The sequence below is a fragment of the Arachis hypogaea genome, chromosome 20, assembly GCF_003086295.3.
Source record: "Arachis hypogaea cultivar Tifrunner chromosome 20, arahy.Tifrunner.gnm2.J5K5, whole genome shotgun sequence".
NCBI lineage: Eukaryota > Viridiplantae > Streptophyta > Magnoliopsida > Fabales > Fabaceae > Arachis > Arachis hypogaea.
In genome coordinates, this window is record NC_092055.1 from 44,239,699 (window position 1) to 44,247,586 (window position 7,888).

The 7,888-nt window shown below is 36.3% G+C and overlaps 1 non-coding gene across 1 annotated transcript; it reads left to right on the forward strand.

The window, feature by feature from the left end:
- The first annotated feature begins 747 nt into the window (after nucleotides 1–747).
- Nucleotides 748–850, forward strand: LOC112788071 (small nucleolar RNA R71). Its single transcript, XR_003195452.1, has one exon. It is a non-coding gene; the product is annotated as a small nucleolar RNA R71 (small nucleolar RNA).
- Nucleotides 851–7,888: the final 7,038 nt, after the last annotated feature.

Below are 7,888 nucleotides of genomic sequence, written 5' to 3' on the forward strand. Positions count from 1 at the left end.
CTTCTATTTATTTATTCCAACATTTGAATTGATTATTATAAATTGATTTATGAATTCTCTCATGTTACAGACTGTTATTTGAATTAATGATAATTGAGGTATTTTCAGTTTATGATTGTTCTCTTTGATTTAAGTTACCATTGCTTCCCATCTAAGGACCTCTTTATCATTCCAGCAATTTTACTTTTTCCCTTTTGGTTCTGGTTAAGAATTTAGTAACTCAGCAGTTATTAAACTCAACATAATTGATAATCGTTATCTTGCTAATTGAGCTGAACTTAAATAATCCCAACCTTTTCTGAGGAAATAATTAGGATTTGAAGGTCAATTTAATTAGTCCCTTGACTTTCCTTTGCCCTGGTGAAGGTTGACCAAGTGGAGTTTAGATTCAACTTTCATTATTGTTGAGAGAGATAACTAAGTTGGACCTCTAATTTCTCTACCTTGCTAAAAGTTGCTTTACAGTTATTATTTATTCTTAATTGCCATTTAATTCACTCGTCATTTAAAATTACTTGCTTCTCACCTTCTAAACCCCGATTACAACCTTTATAGCCAATAATAAGAACATACTTCCTCGCAGTTCCTTGAGAAGACGACCCGAGGTTTGAATACTCGGTTAACAATTTTTAAAGGGGTTTGTTACTTGTGACACCCAACACGTTTGTACGAAGGGATTTTTGCCGGTTTAGAAACTATATCTACAACAAACCGTTTCTATGAATTTCTTTACTGGTAGAAAACCCGACGTCAGAGGGCATTGCCTAATCAATAGCTTGTACCTCTCCCAAGCTTCATAAAGAGTTTCACCATCCCTCTGCCTGAAGGTCTGAACCTCCACCCTAAGCTTAGTCAGCTTCTTTGGTGGGAAAAATTTAGTAAGAAACTCAGTAACAACCTTGTCCTAAGTATCTAGGCTCTCCTTGGGTTAGAAATCTAGCCATAGCTTTGCTCCATCCCTTAGAACAAACGGGAAGAGCATGAGTTTGTACACCTCTGGGTTCACTCCATTTGTCTTCACAGTATCACAAATCTACAGAAAGTTAGAAATAAATTGATTTGGGTCTTCGTGGGGAAGACCATGATACTAGCAGTTTTATTGCACTAGGGTGACCAATTGTGGCTTCAACTCAAAGTTGTTCGCAGCTATAGGAGGCACCACAATACTTTTTCCATAAAGATCTGCAGTAGGAGCATAGTAAGAGCCAAGCACTCTCCTTTGTTCTTCATTCCCATTCGGATTTGCCACATTGGCATTAACAGTATTATTGTGATCCATAGTGGATTCTGCAGCCTTGCAAAGTCTTGCTTGTTGTAAACGTCACCTACAAGTCCTTTCAGGTTCTGGATCAAAGTCTAACAGAGGTTTCTTGTCCCTGTTCCTGCGCATAAACAAATAGAAGACAAGAAAAGATGGGATTCTCTACGTCAGAGTGCAGAGAAGTCCCAGTGAGGTATCCTGTGTAAAATAATAAAATAAAAATACTAAATAAAATAAATAAATAAATTTTGAAAATGATAACTGAAATTAGATAGAAATTTTCGAAAAGTAACAGGGAAAATAAACAAGAAAATTAAAATAAAATAAAATTAACTAGGTGACACCAAACTTAATTTCAGAAATTAAGGAAAAATATTAGTGCTATTTATAAAAAAAATTTCGAAAATACTAAGCAAAAAATTAAAACTAACACGCCTAATCTAAGCAATCAAACAACGAATAGTTGTTAATCACAATCAATCCCCGGCAACGGCGCCAAAAACTTGGTGCAAAATTTCTAACCACAAACTAACCGGCAAGTGCACCGAGTCGTACCAAGTAATACCTCAGGTGAGTGAGGGTCGATCCCACGAGGATTGAAGGACTAAGCAACAATGGTTGATTAATTGGCTTAGTTAGACAAGTAGAAAATAGTGTTGAGAGTTCAAAAGCATTAAATAGTAAATTCAGAGTTTGAAGACAGGCAAGTGAATAGATTGGGAATAAAGTATGGAGAAAGTAGTTAAGGCTTCAGAGTTATCTATTTTCCGGATTGACTTTTCTTACTAACTATTTTAATCATGCAAGATTTAATTCATGGCAAACTATATGTGACTAGACCCTAATTCATTAAATCTTTCTAGTCTCCTCTAAAATTCATCAACTGCCAATTCCTTGGTCAATTAATTCCAATTAGGGGGTGAAGCTTAATTCTAGTTTATATGCCACGAAAATCCTAATTACCCAAATATAAGAGGATTATATGTCACGTATCCCGTTAAGTCCAGATAATTAGAAATTTAGGAGAATATGTTTTCAAGCTGTTGTACAAGTAAAGAGCTTTTCCAAGTTATACAAGAACTCAATTAGAAAGAGGGTCATACTTCCATTCCACCCAAATTCATAAGATAAAGAACAAAAACAATTCTTGAAATTTAAATCAGTACATGAATTAAAATAGAAAAATAATAGTATCAATCCATACAATAGACAGAGCTCCTAACCTTAACAGTGGAGGTTTAGTTACTCATGGTTCAGAGAGAAATAAGGATTCTGAAAAAATGTATTTTAGTAGAGGTTGAATGGAATCCCTTGTGGAATCAATCCTCTTTTATATCTAATCCTAATTGATTTGAATCTATCTTCTAAAACTAAAATAATATCTTTTTCTATTTTTAAAATAAAAATTAAAGTTTAAATTAGAATTAATTAAAGCAATCAGCATGTCTTCAATTGATGGATGGGGACTACTTGCTTCGTAGGGTCCAGGCCTAACTTGGAGTGGGCATAACCATTCTTGTATGAATCTCCCTTGTGTCCCTGCTATCCCCTGGCTCTAGTCTGTGTTTCTGGGCCAAAAACTGGGTCAAAACTTGGCCTAAAATTGCTCCCAGCATTTTCTGCGAATTCTGCACGTGGCGCATGTCACGCGTACGTGTCAGTCACGCGTACGCGTCGATGGTATTCTTCACGTGTCACGCGTACACGTTAGGTACGCGCACGCGTCATTGAGCAAATCTTCAATTCACGCACACGCGTCAGTTACGCGCACGCATCGCTCCTCGCTGCCATCTTCTTTAATTCTTGTGCTGATTCCATTTGTGTAAGCTTCCTTTCCATCCTCTAAGCATTTCTACCCTATATAGTCTTCTTTTCTTTTTCTGCGGAAGCTCCATCAAATCCAACTAAATGCTACCTAAAGTAAATTGAATTACACAAGACTCAAAGTATCATCCATAGTGGCTAAAAGATAATTAATTCTTGATAAAACTTAACAATTCAAATGCAAATTCACTAGGAAAAGATAGGAAAGATGCTCATGCATCAGTGACGCGTGCGCGTGGCCTTCAGTTCAGTAAATCCTCATTTTTTCATGAATTCTCCATTTTTGCATGCTTTTTCTTCATTCCTTCAACCCAATCTTTGCCTTCTAATCCTGAAATCACTTAACAAACATATCAAGGCATCGAATGGAATTAAAGTGAATTAAAATTAGCAATTTAAAGGCTTAAAAAGCATGTTTTTACTCTTAAGCTCAAATTAGGAGTAATTCACAAAACCATGCTATTTCATTGAATAAATGTGAAAAAGTTGATAAAATCCCCTAAATTCAACACAAGATAAAGCACAAAATTGGGGTTTATCAAACCTCCCCACACTTAAACTAAGCATGTTCTCATGCTAAACCAAGAAAGACAAGAAAAGGGGTATGAACATTTATTCAATGTGAATAAACTATATGCACATATCTATATCAATGAAACTAAATGCAAAATGATTCTACCTACTTGATTAAAAGTAAATCAATTCTCCAAGAACGTATGTGAACAAGTAGGGCTAAAATCATATGACGATTCATGAATATCACCAATTCAAATATCAAAAATGAAGTATAAATAGACTTGCAAGAAGAAAGCTCATGAAAGCCGGGAACAAGGAATTGAGCATCGAACCCTCACCGGAAGTGTATCTACTCTAGTCACTCAAGTGTACAGGATTGATTCACTCAATTTTCTTCTAATCATGCTTTCCAAGATTTGTTTTTCTTCTAACAATCAACAATTATTCAATGCATGCATACATTTATCATGAGGACTTGTTCATAGGTTGTAATGGGGCTAGGGTAAAGGTAAGGATGCATATGGTCAAGTGATCTTGAAATTTGAATCCTTGATTAACCTAAGATCTCACCAAACACATATAACAACCTATACAATTCTAATACAATACCTAGCTACCCATGATTCCCACTTTTTCACATACTCATGCATTCTCTTTAATTTACATTCCATATGTATTGTTATTATTACTTTATTTTGGGGCATTTTTGTCCCCTTTTATTGCTTTTCTTTTTCTCTTTTTATTTTTCTTTTGTATATATTTTTTTCTTATTTATTTTTCTTTAAAGTATATACAAACATGTCAATGCATATGGTTTTACATATTTAATACATGAGTAAGTACCCAATTCCCAAAATCTTCAATGAAAATATAAAATACACTTTTACCTCAACCAATGTTCCCAAGTTTTCCATACCCAAATGATACACACCCTCACTAGCCTAAGCTAATCAAAGATCCAAATAAATTAAGGGACATTTATTATTTTTCACTTAGGGGTAGTGATGTGCTAAAATTAAGAACAAAAGGGATTAAATAGGCTCAAGATTGGCTAACAATGGTTGATGAAAGGTAGGCTATTTAGGTAAGTGAGCTAAATAAAATGATGGCCTCAATCATATAAACACATGTATACATGGAATAATGGACATAAAGAATCAAACAAATCAAAGATTACAATCATAGAAGAGAATAATGCATACAAGAATAAAAAATAGTGGTTATATGATGTAACCACACAATTGGGCTCAAAACTCACATGATTATGTGTTCTTAGCTCAAAAACCATGTTCTAAAATAAATTCTTCAAGCAAGTTCAACACAAAAATTTTTGAAATTGGTAGGGTGCCCTAAAACAGTTTTCTTGGAAGAAAAATCATCACTCTAACCAAGTAGTCCTAACATAAAAAGAAGTGGTAAAATATGTACAAATTCTAACTAACATGCAACCTATCATGCAACGCAACAACTAACTAACAAAGGAAATTAAGAATTGGTGTTGAAAAAGGAAGTGGTAACCCGTGAAGGTCGGTCAGACGACCTCCCCACACTTAAAAATTTGCACCGTCCTTGGTGCATGCAAAGAAGAGCAATGTGGATGGGTTGCTACAACTGGTGAGCTCCTTCAAAAGATTGTGCGGATGGACTTGCTTGTTGCCCTATTTAGAAGCTTTTTCTTTTCCCTTCTTTTGGTGGCCGTCCTAAAAGGAAAGAAAAAGAAAGAAAATAATGCCTACAACAAAGATATCAAAACAAGTAGAACATAGGCGGGGCTAATGCCAAATAAGAGTAGGGTTCTCAACTACACGGTAGCTACAGCATGTGAGTGAGAAAGCAATGTAAGCAAATGGCATATCACTAACACTTGATACAAGAGTAAAGTTAAAGCACAAGTGAATGACATGAAGAGCACTCTTGGAAACATCAAGTTCAAATGGGAATTGACACAAACAATATTAGTGATAAGCATGAGAGCATTTGGTCCTATCCTAACTCAATGATAATGAGGTACAAAAACAAAGAATAATGAGTTAGGAAGGGCTAAAGCACTAATCCTGTGTGTGGAATAAATATTACAATTAATGCTAAACAAGTCACGAAGCACCCAAAATAATCCAAGAAATTCTCAACAATTGAGTAGAAGGATTTAACACCAATATGAAAATAAGAAAATTAGAAAACAAAATAAGAACAAGCTATACAAACAAAATTAAAATGCAATGAATGAAAGTATGCAAATGCAATAAACAAAAGAAAATGAAAGATGAGAAAAATAAGAAGTGAAAACTTAAAAAGAGGGAGAAGAAGAAATAAAGAGAAGTAAGAAAGAAATGATGAGAAAGGTGAGAAGAGAGGAAAAAAGAAGAAAGGGAAGAAAAGAAATGGGAGAAGGGAAGAGAGAAGAAGAAAGGTAGAAGGAAAGAAGAAGGAAAGAAGAAAGAAAAGAAGAGAAGAAGGGAAAAGAAAAACAGGGAAGAGACAGGGGAAAAGGGCGCGACACGACGCGTGCGCTTCACCCACGCCTACGCGTGGGAGGCAGAAAATGGCATATGACGTGTGCGCATCATCCACGCTCACGCGTGGGTGTGCGAAAAATCAGTGACGCGTAAGCGTCGCCCGCGTGTACACGTGGGTTGCATCGTGCTCCTGGCACAAATTTCGCACAACTCCGGCGCAAGTCTCTGGTTTTTGTACTGGGAGTTCCAAAATACGCATACGACGTGTACGCGTTGCCCACGCGCACGCGTGGAGAGCCCCCTTCTTTTTTTTTAAAAAAAAGTTTAAAATAGAAACAAGACACTCTCCTAACCTATAAACATTCTAAAGAAACTAGAATTCAAATTTAACAACAACTCTTTTAGTTTTTGAAAATTTTCAAGTACAATACAAACACAACTTATACTTCAAGCAAAACACAATTCAACAACAATTATTCTAATCAAAACATGAATCTTACAAACAACCTATCAATCAAAGCAATGTAAAGAGTATAGAAATTAAGAAAACTACCTACAATGGTAACTCAATTCATTCATTGATTATATCTACAAGAGAATGAAAAGAGGTTACCATGGTGGGGTGTCTCCCACCTATCACTTTTATTTATTGTCCTTAAGTTGGACAATTGGGAGGCTCCTTGTTAAGGTGGCTTGTGCTTGAATTCATCCTCGAACTCCCACCAATGCTTGGTCCTCCATTGTGCTCCAAGATTTCCAATGAGTTGTACCAAGGCTTGATGGAGTCCTTCACAAGCTTGGAGCTCCCAAAGTTGATCCTCATGTATTCCCGGATCCCAAATCTTGTTTCTACACCCATCTTCAAGTTGATCATCATGATTCCACTTGGGTCGTAATTGATCCGAATTCTCAGGTAAACACCAAATTTTCCTCCTAGACCCACACAAATTAGCATTCCTCCAACCATGGTACCTATACCTTGAGGGTTCAACCTTAATGAGCCTAACATCGAATCTCAAACCACTACACAACTCTCTCTTACTCCTCAATCCACATAGAGCTCTAAGTTGTCCATCATTTTCAATCAAACCATATTCAAGTGGGAAAGTAAAGCTTAGGGGTAAGAATTTTATCCACTTGAATGTTGTGTTGGATGGTGACTTAGGAAGGGATATCTCCAATGGTTTTGCAAGTGTCATTCCCTTATGCTCTTCCTTGATGACTTCCACCTCTTGACAACATCCTTCAACTTCTCCTTGTTTGTCAACCTCTTCTAGCTCCTCCTCATCATCAACCAAATCAAATTTGGGAGGTTGTGTGAAGTCCACTTCAACATCAACTTCACATCCATTGGAAGAATCTTCAACAAGGTTACCAATGTCACTTGGTGTAAAGTTGTCTTCAATGATGGAACTTAATGCTCGCTCAACTTCTTCCAAACCTTCTTCTTGGCAGCTTTCTTCCAATTCTATCTCTTCTTCGTTGCTCACCAAGCATATGGGAGGTTGTGCATATTCTGCTATGACCTCAATTTCATGTCCAATAGGAGAGGATTCAATTATACATAAGAATTCATTAATGATTGAATCTATCTCTTGATTAACCTCTTCAAAGTTTTCCACCATGATATGCCTTGGAGGTTGTACACCCTCCTCAACATCAATATCAAGCTTCTTGGAAGAGGGCTCTATAATTCTACACTCCCGTGAACTTTCAACATCTCTCAAATCTTCGACCACTCCTTCCGGTTCAATTGTCTCGACTTCCTCCCTTGGTTGTGATTCTTGCTTTAACTCCTCTTCCTCACCTTGAAGCTCCAAATTCACTCCCT